Source organism: Syngnathoides biaculeatus, chromosome 3 (genome assembly GCF_019802595.1).
Source record: "Syngnathoides biaculeatus isolate LvHL_M chromosome 3, ASM1980259v1, whole genome shotgun sequence".
Classification (NCBI taxonomy): domain Eukaryota; kingdom Metazoa; phylum Chordata; class Actinopteri; order Syngnathiformes; family Syngnathidae; genus Syngnathoides; species Syngnathoides biaculeatus.
The window spans coordinates 34,489,551-34,508,616 of NC_084642.1; the positions used below are offsets into that span (position 1 = coordinate 34,489,551).

The window sequence follows — 19,066 nt, forward strand, 5'->3', positions numbered from 1 at the left end:
TTGACAATAATGTCCCTATAAGTCTAGACTATAATTTGTATATTTAGAATTTATTTAGGTCATTTCTTTTTGGTTTATTGTATTCACACGTGAAATATGCTTGTTGTTGTTGTTTTCCTTTCGGCATGTCCCGTTACGGTTCGCCACAGCGTGTCATACTAGACGAACGCTCATTTGTTTGGCACAGTTTTAACACTGGAAGCCCTTGCTGGCGCAATCCCTCAGCATTTATCCGGGGAGAGAGCTGGAGTCTATCCCAGCTCACTTTTGTAAAGGCAGACTACACCCCAATCTGGGCACCAGCCATTCACAGGGCAGATATCAACAACATCACTGAGCGGGAATCGATCCCACACTGCCCACAACAAAGCCAGGCATGTGTACCTTTACACCAGGGGTGTCCAGACTTTTCTACCCCAAGATCTACTTTTCAAGCAGTCAGCCTCTCACGAGCTACTGACAGGGGGGGGCTGATGATGACCCTCCCAAACTGTTTTCAGGATAATTTTATGTTGCCTCCTATATTTAAAATACATAATTAGCTTTTTGTGCAGTGTATTGTCTATGCTTTCATCCTGGATCAGGCTGTGCCAAGGTGGAATTTTAAAATTACACACCATCTCATCCTGCACTTTCTACTTTGGCTTCAGACCAGACCTTTCCCACTCGGAAAAGAGAAAATCTCATCCAGTTTAACCACTTTTTCTTCGATTATTCACATAGTCCGACAGTCATTGCATCTTAAAACAACAGCATTTATTTTTTAACTTTCTCTATTAATATCGAAAGTAAACATAACCAGCAGTGGTGGACGGTGTCATCATAAAGTAAGCTGCGTAAGTAAGCTGCGTAAGTACTGTAACATTTGTAATTATGAGTGTACGTCTTTAAGAGCAGGGGGGAGTGTTAAAGTAAACTAGGAAAAAGAGAGTGTGGCAGAGAGGCGGTTGTTATTTGAGAAATTTCCATGTGCTGCCTAAAAGAAGCCAGATTGGTCCATATCACGCCGCCTGCTGGATGTCATGTTCTTTGATACATAGTTCAGAGTTGCTTTCCACAAAAATTTAATCGTTGCAGAGCTCAATGCATATTTGCATCACTTGGCACCACATCAGTCCTCTGCAGCATCATGGGTTTATTGGGCGTCGTCTTGCTGCTCACCCTCCTGGTAAAAATCTCCACAACTTCCTGGGACTTATTTATCCTGTCTGGCACATGTTTATCTGTGCGTATGTTTATGTATGTGTGCATTGTTCATATATGTACAAACAGCTAAGAAACAAAAGAGAAATCCACCAGAATGAAGACTAAATAACATGAATAATATAGGACAAACATTGAGTTGCCATGTGACAGCTAGCCCTCTGAGATATACACACCAAATTGTAAATTTACTTGCATATGGTGCCTGGCAAGTGTTCATTTCTGGGTCTGAAAATAAGTACTAAAAATGTGCATGATTCATGCTGCCATCGCATCAAAACAGTTAGATATCATAATGCCATAATGTGAGTGAAGAAGTTGTTTTGAGAGTTACCAAAAAAAAAATATACCCACCTTAAAAATCTTAAGGGCCAAAATTCAAAAGTGTTCTATAAGCTAACCTCTCAACATTACCATGACATTTTTAACTGTCACTTGCACTCAAAAACTTTACTTAAATAACACAAATTTAACATCCATCCATCTATTTTCTTTGCCGCTTATCCTCACGAGGGTCGCGGGGAGTGCTGGAGCCTATCCCAGCTGTCAACAGGCATGAGGCGGGGTACACCCTGAACTGGTTGCCAGCCAATTGCAGGGCACATCGAGACAAACAGCTGCACTCACAATCAGTATATAGTGCATTTTATACGTGAGGTAACTTATGGGAACAAGGTGCTTTATAAGATTAGAATGTCAAAACTGTGAAGAAAAGATATTTAAAAACACAGTATATTGGAGTATATCCATCCATTGATCCATTTTCTTAGCCGCTTATGCCCCCCCCCCCCCCAGAAATGTTTGAAAAAAATGGATGGGTGTGGTGCATTCTGGTGATATCTCCGAACAAAATTCAGACTAAAATTGCAAGTAAAATTTCTAAGTCCTGACCAAAAAAAAAACATTGGCCAGAAGTTCCCCAAGGGCCAAGCACAGATTTTTTTGCCCCCCATCCCCCTATCACTGGATAGCACAAAATCACATTTGTCATTAAAATATGCTTAAAATCTGCCATCTTATTTCAAGACAAATGAATTAAGTGAACTATTCTGTAAAAAACATCTAAAATTGTCCTTTTCCCCACATTATACAAATTATAGTATAGATTTAGAATCTACACAAAAATATACCCTAGAATTTCTACACCGTACATCTGTAGTAATTACTATTAACGTTTAAGTCTCGAACTTGTTACGTCGCGTTGTACTGATACACTCGACCACATTGCTCACTATCTTAGATATAGATCTAGTAATACTAATAGTATTTAATATTTTGAGATATATATATAGAGGAAAGGCATTCGGGGTAAAAACTGTGCCAAACAAATATGAGCGTTTCATCTGAGATGACACGCTGTGGTGACCCCTAACGGGACAAGCCTAAAGAAACTTACTTACACACAGTCACTCACATTTGAAAAATGTACGCAGATAAAAGTTGCTGGTGTGATTAGGGATGGCCTCAAAATAACTTGCTGGATTAATACAACATAAATGTAAATCAAAAATTAAATAAACAAATACATAACTAAAATAGAAAAGTAACATTTCAAACTCAGAAATGATAATTTACAATTTCAACTGATATAAGTAGAACATGATATAAAACGGTATTTTTCATTTTCATCAATAAAAATTCTTGATCTGACAAACTTTAACTGAAGAAAAGCACTGGCCTGTCAAAGAATAAATACGAACGGTCTATACTCGGAATGTTTTGAAAATGCTGAAAGTTTAGTTCAACATTATCTGCGTTTGTGGCAACATTGGAACAAACATTCCTGTCGGCAATCGTGACGTATTGTTGGTGGAGGGTGGGGGGCACGCATCACGGGACTGCCGTAAATAGGAAACCGGCTTGCTACAACGTGCCTTTATGTGCATGCGCTCGACGTATTGACCACACCTGAATGAAGCGACGAAGTGGATGATAGTCTTGGTTTTTTTTTTGTTTTTTTTTAACGCCGTCACACTGCCTTGCGATTGATGCAATGAGCACCCCTCATGTAACTGAATTTCCTTTGACATGGCTCATGATGTTGATGACTTTCGACGTAAATGCGCTCGCATTACGTGAAGCAGTTCTGAACATGCGCTTTCGTACATGCTCCGTACGGTTAACTTGCATTTCCTGTTTCCGGGTTAATACCGGTTGTTTTGGAGCAGGGTCGTTTACTTAACAACGTTTATGAAATAAACACGTAAATTAATGTCAAGACCACACAAAATAAGCGACGTCTTGAGAGAATGCGAGCGGATGGGCGTTATTGTTACTAGTGTTAGTGCCTCAACATGGCTACGCTCGTGAAAGCAAAACAACGAACTCAAACAAATGTTCGTTCAATGTCGTCAACTAATATCCGGATTAATTTTAGACAATTTTCCTCAATTTTCCGGAGAAATTTTCATGAAAATTTAAAAATCCGGAATTGCGGGAAAATCCGGAGGACTTTCATCACTGATTGTATGCAAACATTTAGTGTTTAGCTTTTGGCTTTTAAAGTGGTCATTTTATGTTTTTCAAAAACCCCACCAGGAACCCAGCCACTTGTCACATTGTGTAAGTATGTGTTTTTTGGCTCTTCACCTTGGCCACACCGATATAGGAGGCCCCTCCGCAAACCAATTGACCCCTCCGTGGATATTGCCCAATCCGCGTCACTGACCAATCAGAGGCCAGAGATCTGCATAAACCACGCCCCTTTTTGCTCCCGCCATTTTCTTAGACAACATTGCATGGTCCAGTATAGGTTTGTTTTGTATTTGGGTTATTTAACAAAAAATATGGTTAAAAGTGCAGTCACGGACTTTGTAATAGTGACGACAGGTATCCTCAAAGGCTAGTTGGTGGAGTTCGATTCGTACCTTTTCCAAAACCGAAGATGTCACGTCCCATCGGAAACGAGAGTAGGACCCAAATGCAGGAACTCGGAAGACGCAAGGTAGTTCAAGAAGAGACACGTTTATTGTATGCCGAGGTCGGGGATCGAGCAGGCAGTCCGGTGCAGCAGCGGTTGTTGGGGCGTCGGGCGAAGAGAGCAGAGAGCAGGCAGTAGTCGGTACACGGGGAAACAATCAACGCAGGCAGAAGTGTCAAGGAGTCAGGCTTACAAGGTTGGTCAGAGAACGGACGGAGGTCGGTACACACAGGTTCAATCAGGGAAACGAGAGTGCTGGAACGGGGCATGAAGCTCAACGAACTGGCGGAGGACCAGTCGTCATCGGGGTGATATAAATACACAGACTAATCAACCCGCATGAGACGCAGGTGTGCACCCCAATCAGCGCGCCCGCGCAGGCACCTGCACAGCTCATGCTGGAGTGGCAGGATCATGACAGAAGACCCAGTACGAAAAATGTCTTCGATGGATCAAACTTTGTGGAAGACCGCATCATCAACTAAATCCATCTAATATCAACCGGAACAGATATGTTTGCACGAAGGTATGCCTTATATTTGATTTTCAATGCATGTCTCGTATAAATGAATTCGAAGTTCTTCGCTAGCATAACATTGCTACGTGTGAACGATTGACACACTTATTCTTTGTTTAGAGAGATTTAGTCACGATCTGACTGCACAAACGTGTCGCTTTGTTGCCGGCTCGCGGCCGAAGCTTAACCAGACTGTGTTTGCATGAAGATATGCCCTATATTTGATTTTTAATACACGTCTCGTATAAATGAATGCGACGTTCTTCGCTAGCATAACATTGCTAGGTGTGAATGATTGAATGAAATCAGAAGCATGGCGTCTCTCTCAGTTAAGAATGTATTGTATTTAGAATCTATAATATATTGTCGATTTGAATGAAATCAGAAGCATGGCGTCTGTCTCAGTTAAGAAAGTATTGTATTGTATAGTATTTGCCAGTTTTACTAATTGTTTGTCTGACGTCAGCGCACGTGTCGTGACGTCACTTCAGGAGGCGTGGTTAAATGCCCTGTACGGAGGGGTCAATTAGTAAATCAGGTAGTGGTACCTCGGAGTAAAGACCACAAGCAATTCTGTTCCTAATCGTTCTGATTTGTTCAACACACCATAGCAGATATTCTAAACACCTTTGAAAATGCAAAAAATGTTATGTTAAAAAAAAAGGGAAAAAACGGACAATGTAAGTAACACACTGGGGCTAAGCAGGTATTTATGCAAGACTGTTTTTCAACCAAAAACTAATAAGCACTGAACACAAGTGACATAATGGTCATCTTTCTCCACTGTGAGAAAGTGTTTGTTACCGTGGCAACCGCAGAATAATTTACTCTTCCGTTTACAGACCATCTGCATGTGTGCAATCCACAAACAAGTACTGTGCGTGTGTGTGGGGTGTGGGGTGTTGAGGTCAATATTCAACTAATAAAACCAAAACTAAAGTCAAATCCTTTGTAAACCAGCCACTTTGCCCAAAGAACGAGATGTGACACATTGGCAACACTTTCCAAAAATATCTGAAGCAGCTCATTAAATACTGTGCTCTTCTCACTTTTCAAGTAACACGTGGCATTGCATTTTAAACACTATTTGTGTCTGAACTACAACACAGTAGACCCGTGAACCGAAGATGGACAAAACATCAAATGTAAGAATGGGTCAGAATACAATACATGAATAACGTCAGACAGTTCGGTACTTCGGTATTTCTAATACCTGGTTATGTTTAGCAGACTATCCATTCGACCCAATTATGATTCAGATCAAATATATACATGTGGACCTTTATTATTTTGTACAAAATAAATGTTTTAACCCATTATAATATGACAAAAAATGTCCCGCTATGGACATAGTCTGAACTTATTTATTAATATAGTGACAAGCAGCATACTGACAATAAATTCACATCAACACATCTGCAACACTATTTCAACCAGCGCTACATACGGTATACATGTGTAATGCAACATAATGAGTTTTAATGCACCCGTCTAAGGTTGTTGATTTTTTTTATTGATCGAAGCTTAAAAATTTACTCGATTGATAAAATTGCCATTGATTAGGTGTCCTCTCTGTAACGTGGGGGATTCCTCCATATCGAGGTCGCGCCTACTTTTTGGAGCTTATAAGCATTTTTTTTTTTACTTTTTATGTTGATTAACACATTTCTTTCTCGCACGCGTGTGCTTGAAATACAGTCGGATATCAAAATGACTTAACACCGGGAGATGAGCCTCGTCACAATAGCAAAGTGCGGACTCCATAGCAAAAAATGATCACATAAAAAGAAACACACTCCTTTTCGCTTGGTTGTTCAAAATGCTCGACCTAGTCATTTTTTGCAACCTAAAGGGCAAGTGTACAACCACAGAAAAAGGGTAGGGTCGTATGATACTTTTGTCATTTGACACCAGTGAGTCTGGAAGCAATGGATTCAAGCAAACTATGAACCTGAGATCAAAAAATACTGTCCAACGTACCAAATTGTCCTTCTTCTTGGGATGTGTATTCGTTTCTGTTGAAATTGCAGGGATTTCCTCTTACTGTTGCCAAAGACTTCGTCCGGTGTTCCTTTTCCTTCAACTATTTTTTCGTCTCAGACTCACGTTCAGGGAAAGAAAAAAAAACGTCGTCGCCAGCCGAATAGAATGGGCGGGTCTAGAGTGTTTGGCAACCTTTCGACCAATCAGATGGCAAATGTTTTTGCGTTAACCCTATTGGAATTCTCTCCTAAAATATTGCGGGAAACCGATTGGTTGGTTCAGCAATGATGTCCAAGTTGAAACGCTTTTACCCTGGGAGAATAAACATGAATTTAAATGCTGTTGTCCTGCAGTTTCACAACAAACTATGAATTATAGCATGAGCTGTATTTTCTATTGCATAGTTTAAAATCCTGTATGATGGAAAGGAATATCACGAGCAAGTACTTTACTGTACGTATAATAATACTGTAATAATAATCTCCTTTTCCTTTCGGCTTGTCCCATTAGGGTTGCCACAAAGCGTCATTTTTTTCCATGCAATTCTATCCCCTGCATCCTCCGCTCTAACACAAACAGCCCTCATGTCTTCCCTCACAACATTCTCTTTGGCCTTCCTCTCGCTCTTTTGCCTGGCAGCTCCAGCCTCATCACCCTTCTACCAAAACACTCACTCGCTCCCCCCTCGACACGTCCAAACCATCGAAGTCTGCTCTCTCTCTCTCTCTCTCTCTCTCTCTCTCCTCTCTCTCTCTCTCTCTCTCCTCTCTCTCTCTCTCTGTCTGTCACTTTGTCTCCAAAACATCCAACTTCCCTCTAATAAATTCATTTCTAATCCCATCCAACCTACTCACTCCTGAAGAGAACCTCAACATCTTCATTTCTGCCACCTCCAACTCTGCTTCCTGTTGTCTCTTCAGTGTCACCGTTTTATAAACTTTGCCCTTCATCCTAGCAGAGACTCTTCTGTCACATAACACACCAAACACTTTCCATCAGCTGTTGCAACCTGCTTGGATCCATTTCTTTAACTTCCTTACTACACTCACAATTGCTCTGGATTGTTGACCCCAAGGTATTTGAATTCATCCACCCTCACTATTTCTTTTATCTGGAGTCTCACTTTTCCCCTCCACCCTTCTCATTCACACACATATATTCTGTTTCATTCCTCTCCTTTCCAGTGCATGCCTTCATCTTTCTAATTGTTCATCCAACTGCTCCCTGTTTTCACTCCAGATCACAATTTCATCTCCAAACATTGTAGTCTCTGGGGATTCCAAGCTAACCTCATCTGTCACCCTATCCATTACCACAGCAAACAGGAAGGGGCTCAGAGCCGATGCTTGATAAAGTCCCACCTCCATCTTAAGTTCTTCTTTCAGACTTATAGCACACCTCATCTTTGTTCTGCTGCCCTCCTACATGTCCTGTAGTACTATTCGAAAAAACGTCTCTGCCACTCCAGACGCCCGCATGCAGTACCACAGTTCCTTTCGAGATACCGAAAGACACAATGTAACTCCTTCAGACTTTCTCTGTAATCCCGTGACCCTTGTGAGGATAGGCCACTCAGAAATTGGATGGATGAATTTTAGCAAAGGGGACCGTTGAGAGCGTTTGGCTCATAGTTCTGAGGACTGGGGTTCAAATTCCGGCCCTACCTGTGTGTGGTTTGGATGTTCTCCCCATACCTGCTGGGTTTTCTCCGCGCACTCCGGTTTCCTCCTACATCACAAAATCATGCATTAACTGAAGTTTAGATTTCGTGTAGGTGTGTAGCTGTGTGTAAATAGTTGTTTTTATTGCCCTATGCTTGGCTGGCAGTTCAGGGTGTACCCCACCTTCTATCCGAATATAGCTGGGTTAGGGTCTAGCACTTCCGTGATCCTTGTGAGGCTAACCGGCTCAGAAAATGAATGGATGGGTCCACTATAAGAAGTGAAAATTTTAAGGTGTTCTAAAAACTTTACGTACCCGATCTACACACACACACACACACACACACACAGAGGCACACACACATATATGGATGTATACGCACACATACACACAGCAGTGGCTGAAATAAGTACTTAAAACATCGCCATTTTTCTCATTAAAAATATCTCCAGAGCTGCCATTGACCTGCAAATGTCTCTAGATATTTGTAACAACTCTAGTAATCTGTACATGCAAAAATAGAACAAGAAATTAGCTCAGATATTATGTTGTGTATAATAATGCAAAATGACACAGCAAAAAATAATTGGACACGCCAAGTTGTATTCATTTAATGCTTTGTACAAAACCTTTTGTTTGCAATGACAGCTTCCAGACGCCTACTGTATGGAGAAACTACTCGCATGCATTGCTCTTTTGTCATATTCCTCTACAAAAGCTTCAAATCTTGAAGGTTCCATGGCCTTCTTTTATGGACCCTTAGTTTCAGTTCTTTCTATACATTTGAGAATGGATCAACCAGGTGATTGGACCAGGGCAATTCTACCAGCTTTAGTTTTTTTCTTTGAAACAAATTGAACGTTTCCTGGGCAGTATGTTTTGGATCATTATCCTCTCGAAATGTCCACCCTTGTTTAATTTCATCATCCTTGTAGATGGTAGCATATTTTGGACAAGAATGTCTTGGTACTTTTGCCCATTCATCCTTCCTTCAATAATGTGAAGTTTACCAGTACCATTTGCTGAAAAGCAGCCCCACAACCCCCTCCTGGAAACCGTCACCTTATCATGGTTGAGGGGATTGTGTGTCCCACTGATCCTATGAGGTAAGTTGTCTGGGGGCTCCTGGTAGAGTCATACATATTAAACAGGTCCCATCAGGAACAGATCACTGGGTTGGATGTAAAATGCACAACTTAGAAGACCACATACAGTTCTGGGAAGGTTTTTATTCGGTCCAAGGTCACTACAAAGGCAGGCAGTTCAGACAGGCAACAGTGTCAGAATCACAAGGCAAAGAGGCAATGTCATCACCAAGGCTCGGCTCGGCACACAAGCGATCATCCAACCCAGTCTTTCTGGTGGCCGTCTAGAGTTCAGGAGGTCGGCTATGATGCCAAGCACCAGTGTCACCAGGGCGACTCAGGTGGACGTCCGCAAGAAGGGTCCCAATGGTAAAGCAGGAACCAAATAGGAGCAAGTGACAGCTGTGGACGAAGCACCGCCAAGGCGTGGTCGAGCAGTGGGGGCTGCTGATGCAAGTGCTGGTCGAGCACCGGTGAGGTATGCTCGAGAGGCAGTGACTGATGCTGCTGGTTGAGAACCGCCGAGACATGCTTGAGAGGTGGTGGGTGCTATTGATGCTGTTGGTTGAGGACCGCCAACTGAGAGGTGGCGGCTGCTGCTGGTCAACCACCACCAAAGTGTGGTCAAGAGGTGTCAGCTGATGCTGGTCGAGCAACATTGAGGCATGGTCGAGAGGAGGTGGCTGCTGCTGCCGGTCAAGCACCGCCAAGGCATGGTCGAGAGGTGGCAGCTGGTCCTGCTCCTGGTCAAGCAATGCCGAGGCATGGTCGAGAGGTGGTGGCTCGGTCCCATATGAAAGATCTGTATAGTGAGGTCAGACTATATAGGTTTGAGGTGATTGTGCTGAAATTCCGAATGAACTTGGGGTAAAAGTGAGCAAATCCCAAGAACCTTTGAAGTTCTTTGTTAGTCATGGGAGTTGGCTACGGCATCGACGTTGCTGGGATCTATTTGGATCTCACCTTCCCCCAACACAAACCCCAGAAACGAAAAGCAAGGCCAATGAAACTCAAAATTTTCTGCCTTAACATAAAGGTCATTGAGTAGCACCCGCTGCAACATCGCTCGAACATGCCTAATATAGGACTTCTCACCCGGGGAGAAAATCAGTATGTTGTCAAGATAAACAAAAACATTAATGTTGTGCATATCACATAATACACCATTGGCAAAATTGAGCCTAAATTGCATTAGTAAGTGTTTATTGTGTCCCATAGGTGTGTTGATTGCAGTTTCCACTAATCCCCCTCTCGAATCCTGATGAGATGATATCAATTCCTTAAGTCCAGCTTGTTGAACACTTTGGCACCTTCCAGGAGCTCAAAGGGGTGGAAATGAGGGGGATATGGGGTACCTGGTCTTAACCCTTATGCTGTTGAGTCCTTGATAGTATATGGAGGGTCGCAGGATCTTATCCTTCTTTTTGACAAAGCAGAAACCTGCACCGGTTGTGGAGGACGTGGGTCAAATCTGTCCGGCTGCCAACGATTCCCCTACGTATGGCCTCATGGCATGGCGTTCTGGGCTTGAAAGTGAGAAGAGTCTCCCTCGAGGAGGTGAGGTACCAGGCAGCAAGTCAGTACCAAAATCATATGCTCTGTACTGACGAAGTCATTTGGCCTTGGACTTTGAAAATATCTCCTTAATGTCATGGTAGCAAGAGGGCACTAGAGAAAAGATCGGATCCTTTCACAAGATCTGTTAGTTTTCCTGAGTGGCATCTACATTCCCCGTACTCCGAGATTTAAAGCTGGTCTGAGTGCAATTAGCCCCCCATGACTTGATTTTCCCAGATGACCACATGATTTGGGGGTGCCTCAGCCAAGTGTTCCCCCAAATTATCATGATTTATGGCAATGAAAACACAGAAAATAATGTTCTTACTGTGTGAGTCCAAGAATGTCATCATGAGTGTTTGAGTGCGGTGAGTTATGGTGCCCAAGACACTTCCATCAGCCACAAACACGTTGTGAGAGCGCCGGACCTCAAAGGTTCTGAGCCCCATGACCTTACGGGGAGCGTGTTTAGAAGATTGTCATCCGAACCTGAATCAATGAAAATGGTAGTTTGGAATTGCTGTCCCCTTGAACCCAGCGTGACCTGAGGCAGCACCTGGGTTGAGCTTTTCTCAATGAGAATCACACTCACCATAGTCAGAGTTTTTTTAGGAGTCCGGGGGCTTTGGATTGGCAGTGAAGCATGGTGTAACCCAACTACCTGCAATAGAAGCTGAACCCCTCTCTCTGCCAGCAAAGATGTTCTTTGGGAGGAAGGTGGAGACGGTCAAGTTAGATGAATTTCTCTGCGGCGGGAGCGATGGACAGATGGATGCTGGCGTCCTTGGTACATAGTGAGATATCCATCGGCTGCTCGCGATCCATGAGCCACTTGTCCATTTTCAGGGCAAGGGCAATGAGGGAATCTAGGTCCGATGGCAAGTCAATTGGAAACAACTGGTCTTTGACAATGGGGGAGAGGCCATGAAAAAATGTATCTATCAGCGCCCTGTCATTCTGTTGACTTTGGGCCTCTAGAATGGGGAACTCAATTGCATAAACCGACATCCTCAATCGCATGGCATATGGAGACAGACAACAGTCACACTCACACCTAGTGGCAATTTTGTGTCACCAATTAATGCATGTCTTTGGGATGTGGGAGGAAACCAGAGTGCCCGGAGAAACCCCGCACAGGCACAGGAAGAACATGCAAACTCCACACAGGAGGGATCAGAACTGTGAGTCCAGCACTCTACGGCTGTGCCACCATGTCATCTGCCCTCCTTGAGCTGTCACTTCATCGTGGTGAAGGGGTTTTTGTGTCCCAATGATCCCAAGAGCTAAGTTGTCTGGGGCTTCACGCACCTGGTAGGGTCACCCACAGCAAAGGGGTTCCAAGTGAGTGACCAGACAAAGTATGACGCCATAAAACCTTATGGTGAGTAAAACTAATGGATTCAGGTATTCCTTGCCCGGATGTGGGTCAAAGCCCCCCCCTCCACAGTTGGGCCGTGGTGGGGCTTGAAGGCGAGAGAGGACGGGCCTACGCCCTTGGGGCTCGGCCGGGCAGAGTCTGAAAGGGGAACATGGGTCCCCCTTCCCTTGGGATTACCACATGTGAGAGAGGCCATAGGGTCCGGGCGCAATGTGAGCTGGGTGGTAGCCAAAGGTGGGGACCTTGGCGATCTGATCCCCCGCTACAGAAACCAGCTCTCAGGACATGGAATGTCACCTCTCTACCAGGGAAGGAGCCTGAGCTGGTGTGCGAGATGAGAAGTTCTGACTAGATAAAGTCGGACATTCCTTTACGGATCACTTGGGCTCTGGTACCAGGCCTCTTGAGAGGGGTTGGACTCTGTTCCACTCTGGAGTTACTCATGGTGAGAGGCACTGAACAGATGTGGGTATACTTATTGTACCCCAGCTCAGCGCCTGTACGTTGGGGTTCACCCTGTTGGATGAGAGGGTAGCCTCCCTCTGCCTTCTGGTGGGGGGACAGATCCTTACTGTTATTTGTGTTCAGAGTACCCACCCAAAGTCCTTAAAGGGAGTGCTGGAGGACTCTGGAGACTCCACCATTCTGCTGGGGGACTTCAATGACCATGCGGGCAATGACAGTGATACCTGGAAGGCCGTGATTGGGAAGAACGCCTCCCCGATCAAAACCCGAGTGGTGTTTTGTGACTGGACCTCTGTGCTCAAGAAGGATTGTCAATAAAAAACAGCATGTGCAAGCATAAGGGTGTCACTTGGCACCAAGACACCCAAGGTCGCAGTTCAATGAGCGACTTTGTGGTCAGGTTATCAGACTTCTGGCCGCATGTCTTGGACACTCAGGTGAAGAGAGTGGCAAAGCTGTCAACTGATGACCACCTGGTGGTGAGTTAGCTCCTATGAAGCAGGGTGATGCTGGTCCGTTGATGAAGGCCCAAACGTTGTGAGGGTCTGCTGGGAACATCTGGGAACCCTTCCTGACGCAACCCTTCTCAGGGAGTGGAGGCCCCAGTGGGATACGAACCCACAACCCCTGGTTTATCAAACCAGTGCTCTAACCACTGAGCTACAGGGCCTCATCTGGCAGACTCCCCTGTCAGAAGGAATTTTAATTTCCACCTCCAAAAGAGTTTTGCTCATGTTCTGGGGGAGGTGGGGGACATTGAGTCTGAGGGGGCGATGTTCTGGGCTTCCATTGCTTAGGCGGCCGAATGGAGCTATGGCCGTAAGGTGGTCATTGCCTGTTGTGGCGACAACCCCCAAACACGTTCGTGGATCAACAGTCAGGAATGCCATTAAGCTGAAGAAGGAGTCCTATCGGGTATTTCTGGCCAGTGGGACTCCCGAGGCAGCTGATAGGTACCAGCTAGCCAAGTGGAATACAGCTTCAGTGGTCACCGAGGCAAAAACCCGGGCATGGGAGGAGTTCGGTTAGGCCATGGAGAACGACTTCAAGATGGCTTTGAGGAAATTCTGGTCCATCATCTGGTGTCTCAGGAGGGGGAAGCGGTGGACTGTCAACACTGTGTATGTGGGCATGGGGCATTGCTATCCTCAACTCGGGAAATTGTGAGTCCGTGGGAAGAATACATCAAACTTCTCCTCAATTCCACCGACATACCATCTCATGAGGAAACAGAGTCTGGGTTCTCTGAGGCGGGCTCTTCTATCTCTGAGGTTGAGGTCACTGAGGTGGTTAAAAAGCTCCACGAATGAGATTCACATGGAATTCCTAAAGGCTCTGGTTGTTGTGGGGCTGTCCTGGTTGACACACCTCTACAACATTACATAGACATCAGAGAGAGTGCCTCAGATGGGGATCAAGGGCTGTGTTCCAACTGTAGGAGGATCTCACTCCTCAGCCTCATTGGTAAGGTCTATTTAGGGGTGCTGGAGAGGAGGGTCCGACAGGAAATCGAACCTCAGATTCAGAAAAAGCAATGTGGTTTTTGTCCTGGTTGTGGAGCAGTGGACCAGCTCTACACCCTCGAAAGGATCCTTGAGGGTGATTGCAAGTTCGCCCAACCAGTCTACATGTGTTTTGTAGACTTACAGAGGGCATTTGACCGTGTCCCTCGGGGAGTCTTGTGGGTGGTTCTTCAGGAGTATGGGGTACTGAAGTCCTGTTCGATCCTTGTATGACCGGTGTCAGACTTTGGTTCACATTGCTGGCAGTAAGTCAGACTCATTTCTGGTTTTATCACCGATTTTGTTCATAACTTTCATGGGCATACTTTTTAGGCACAGCCGATGCGTAGAGTGTGTCCGGTTTGGTGGCCCAAGCATTGCATCTCTGCTCATTGCAGATGATGTGGTTCTGCTGGCTTCATCAAGCCGTGATCTCCAACGCTCACCGGAGTGGTTTGCAGCTGGGTGTAAAGCAGCTGGAATGAGAATCAGCATCTCTAAATCTGAGACAATGGTTCTCAGTCAGAAAAGGGTGGCATACCTTCTCTGGGTCGGGAAGGACGTCCTGCCCCAAGTGGAGGAGTTCAAATATCTTGGGGTCCTGTTCATGAGTGAGGGAAGAATGGAGCGGGAGATTGAGAGATGGATTGGTGCACCATCTCCAGTGATGCGGACTTTGTATTGATCTGTTGTGGTAAAGAAGGAGCCAAACAAAAGGCGGAGTTCTCAGTTTACCAGTTGATCTACGTTCCTATGTCCTATGTCCCACCTATTGTCACGAGCTGTGGGTCATGACCGAAAGAACAAGATTTGATCCGGATGTCTCCCGGAAGCTTCCGTGTTGAGGTGTTCTGTGCACATCCCACCGGAAAGAGACCCCAGGGACAACTCAGGACATGCTGGAGAGTCTATGTCTCTCGGCTGGCCTGGGAACGCCTCTGGATCCCTCTGTAAGAACTGGATGAGGTGGTTGGGGAAAGGGAAGTCCAGGTATACCTGCTAAATCTTTTCCCTCCAGCGACCTGACCTGTAAAAGTGTCAGAAGATGGATGGATGGATGGACTTCACAAATGCCAATTCTGAGAAAGTCCATTCATCCATTTTCTTAGCCGTTTATCCCCACAAGGGTCACGGGAGTGCTGGAGCGTAACCCAGCTGTCAACATGCAGGAGACGGGCTACACCCTGAACTGGTTGCCAGAACAATCCCTATGTGGAGTTTGCATGTTCTCCCCATGCCTGCGTGGGTTTTCTCCAGGCACTCCGGTTTCCTCCCACATCTTAAAAAATTGCCTCGAGGTGTGATTGTGAGTGCAGCTGTTTGTCCCGATGGGCCCTGCGATTGGCTGGCAACTAGTTCAGAGTATACCCCGCTATCTGCCCGTTGACAGCTTGGATAGGTTCCAGCACTCAGAAAATCAGCTAAGAAAATGGATGAATGGATGGATGGATGCAATGCCTTTGTTGGGAAAGTCACCCCTACTAAAATGGCTGCCACACAGACATGTCGTTCCTTCAGCTGGCGTGTTTTTTCTTCATATCCTTAGTGAGCATCCTCAGATTTAATGTAATTTAGTCAGATCAGCTGATCTGGCCTCAAAGATTGGCAGTTTTCACGTTCTTGCGAAGGCATTTCACAACTTAGTTTAGAAAAGGCCATGTTGGATCTGCTTGTTTGATTTACCTACCTTGTTGAAGTTCGTCCTTGTCTGTTGTTTTTTTTTAAACAGTGATAAATAATGGTTAACAACAACCATGTGTTACTATTTGGTTGCAGACTGGTACTACAATTTATTCAAAAGCATGAATAAGTAACATATGTGAAAGCGTTGTTGAGTAAAACCAGTCTTATATTATGTTGCTTTGACATTATTGTGAAAAACCTATAACCGGATGTTGTACTTATTTGTTTCTTTTTACAGCTCGCTTGATGACAGTCACCCCGTATCACCATATTGAAACAGGTAAATACTCCAGATATTGGATTAAAGCTTTGTATTTAATTTTGAAGAATCTTTGAAGTCAACCCCGTTTCGTCTGCTACTTTGCGTCAGAATTCATTGCTCTCACAATAACCGTTCCACATGTAATATTTATCGAAATTGACTTCTGGTGTTAGCTGTTAGCAAAGGAAAGCTAGCAATAGCTCACCGCAGCTAAAAGATGAACATCGATTTTAGATGACATCTTTTAATTAGCCAGTTCCGCGTCATCAAACTAAACATCTATGACAGGCCACAGTGCGACCAATAAACTGTATGTTCGACGAGCGAACGAGACTTCGAGTTTGACGAGACATTTTTTCTTGTATTAAGAAACCGTCACACCAGATTCACTGTACTGTACTGTACAGTATAACTGTCTAAAAATCGGAGGTTCTCTTGCTCTGTCTAAGCACATTGCAGGACTGTTTGTGTGTTGAACTGAGAATGTAAAATTCGAAAAATGTAAATCTAATTTCAACAGTGTTAATTATTTAAAGCCTTAGGAAATCTATGATATCTGGAGTAGTAAAACAGTAGAGAGAGGCTTGTCAACGTGTTGGTTAATTTTTTTTTTTTAATACAAAATGTGTCATTTGTTGTACCTCGTTAATATAAACTACAGTTCTAATCTACTTGGCTAAAATACTGTATTTCTATTGTAAATCTCTAGGCGATTGGCACATTGATGTATCAAGTTCTGAACTTTGGTAATGTCATATTCATAACCTCAAGACTGGAAAAACCTGGAAGGCCGTGATTTATCCAAAAATACCTTCATCATTCCCCCTTCCATAATTAAACACATTTATTTAAGAATATATACATGAAAGTCCCTTTCCAATCAAATACATATTTATCTACTGTGTTGTGCAAAACTAAGGTCAAAATTAGTCAGTGACCTGGTTTAAGTTTGTCAATTGAATGCAATAGTCTTTGAACGCTAAACCCATTGCTACCGACAGGATTTAAAATAACTGTAATTGTGGTGTAGGTTGACTATTAATACTGCATTCCAATACCTGCCCATTTAAATACCTGTGATGCTGCATCATGACAGCCAATCGGTGTAGAGAATACACTTTCACTCATACTGTCCTCAAATAATGGCAAATCAAATAATTGTTGGGATTTGTGGGCACCTGGCAGTCATGCTAAAAATGAGAAGGCGTCCGTTAAGTAGGCTTTACATGATTGAGGCAGATCACCAAAAAAAGATAGCTGATCACTGATCTGATCACAAGATGGAGCAATGGGTCTATTTCAATTACGTGGGGATATTTTGGCCCCATCTTCTTTGGAGAATTGCTTAAATTCAGCAGCCTTTTAAGGCCATGCCACTACTATAAATATTAGTCAAAGACAGCACAAGTAAACACAACATGAAGCTTTTAAATGTTTTTTTTTTATACAGTATGAATAAAAAATGCAAACATACTGTATGTGACCCTGTATTTAAATTGGTAGCACCCAACTAATATTTACGTTTGTTTGATGACGGGAAATGTTTGTGACAAACATGCAAAATGTACTGTATTTTCGCGACTATGAGCTGCAATTTAAAGTCTGAAATTGGTCAGGGTGCCTCATAATACGACACACCTTATGTGTGCGCGGAGTTTCAAAATCTGTAAATGTTTTTTGACTGACTATTTCAATTAGCTACATCCAAATACACTAGGTACATAGATAGCATATTTGCAAACTACTATATGTGTTCAAATAAAGTCAAAAAAGTTCTCTTTGAGTCAGACAAGAGAATGTTATTTCTCACCATCTTGAGTCCCTCAGGTTTTTTGTTTCGTTTTTGTATTTTTTAAGGGAAATTCCGGTTGTTTGGAGTAACAATGTATCCTTTAGGTCATGTAATATGTACTCTATTTTGATAATGTGATGTTAAATCCTCTCTCATTTAATAGTGTTTTGAGAAGATTTTTGTCAACAATTACGAATTTTCAAGTGCGCCGCCTTTTTCGCGAGCCACATGACCTACGTGCATGGATGTGACGTGTTACGTACCGTTCCAAATGCTCGATTACATGGGAGACCATTATACCCAGAGCTGATTTCTTTGATTTATACCCAGCTGATGAAGAAATAGCAGTGTTTGTTGATTGGGAAGACTGAGGAATACTTACATACAAATTTGAACCTGTGGCTGTAAATAATGTTTAATATTCGGATGGTTCTTTGGGCGGAATGATGCCGTTGTCCCATGTAATCGAGCGTTTGGAATGGCACGTAACATGTCATTTCCGCGCACGTAGGTCATGTTCAGGGTGTCCTCCACCTCCTGCCCGTTGACAGCTGGGATAGGTTCCAGTACTCTCCGCGACCCTTGTGAGGATGAGCGGCAAAAAAAATGGATGGATGGATGGATGGATGGAAACTCCATGCGGGCTCTCATGTGTCTTGCACTGAGTAAAGGCTTCCATCAGCCCACTCTGCTAAAAAAAAAAAAAAAAGCCCCGACTGGTGGAGGGCTACAGTGATGGTTGACTTTTCTGGAGCTTTTTTCTTGAGCTCAGCCATTGTGATCTTTGGGTTCTACTTTACGTCTCTCATCAGGGCACCTCACACCCCAATTTGTTCATTTTGGCTGTATGGACAGCTTTAGGAAGGGTTCCTAAACGTTTTACATTTCAGGATTATGACAGCCGCTGTGCTCTCACGGACCTTAAGTGCAGCAATAGATTTGGGGAAACTTGGCCAGATCTCCGTCTTGCCACAGCTCCTGTCTTTGAGCTCTTCAGCCATTTTCTTTGACCTCGTGATTCTTCTAATTTGCTCTGACTTACACTATGTGTTGTAAG

At 43.8% G+C, this 19,066-nt stretch overlaps 2 protein-coding genes across 6 annotated transcripts in view; one reads left to right on the forward strand and one right to left on the reverse strand.

Moving 5' to 3' along the window:
• Positions 1-16,038, reverse strand: part of ccdc102a (coiled-coil domain containing 102A) — a 77,673-nt gene extending 61,635 nt beyond the window's left edge. For 2 of the 3 annotated variants that reach the window (XM_061815537.1, XM_061815534.1), the window contains exon 1: positions 6,621-6,757. The gene's annotated coding sequence lies outside the window, so the exon portion shown is untranslated. Of the gene's footprint in view, positions 1-6,620; positions 6,758-15,959 lie in introns of those variants that run through there. The other variant, XM_061815535.1, reaches the window with a different exon arrangement.
• LOC133498545 (gamma-taxilin-like) overlaps positions 1-19,066 on the forward strand; it is a 66,149-nt gene that overhangs the window by 3,225 nt on the left and 43,858 nt on the right. The window contains exons 1-2 of one of the 3 annotated variants that reach the window (XM_061815538.1): positions 15,712-15,817; positions 16,194-16,235. The gene's annotated coding sequence lies outside the window, so the exon portion shown is untranslated. Of the gene's footprint in view, positions 1-15,711; positions 15,818-15,850; positions 15,969-16,193; positions 16,236-19,066 lie in introns of those variants that run through there. The other 2 variants (XM_061815539.1, XM_061815540.1) reach the window with 2 other exon arrangements.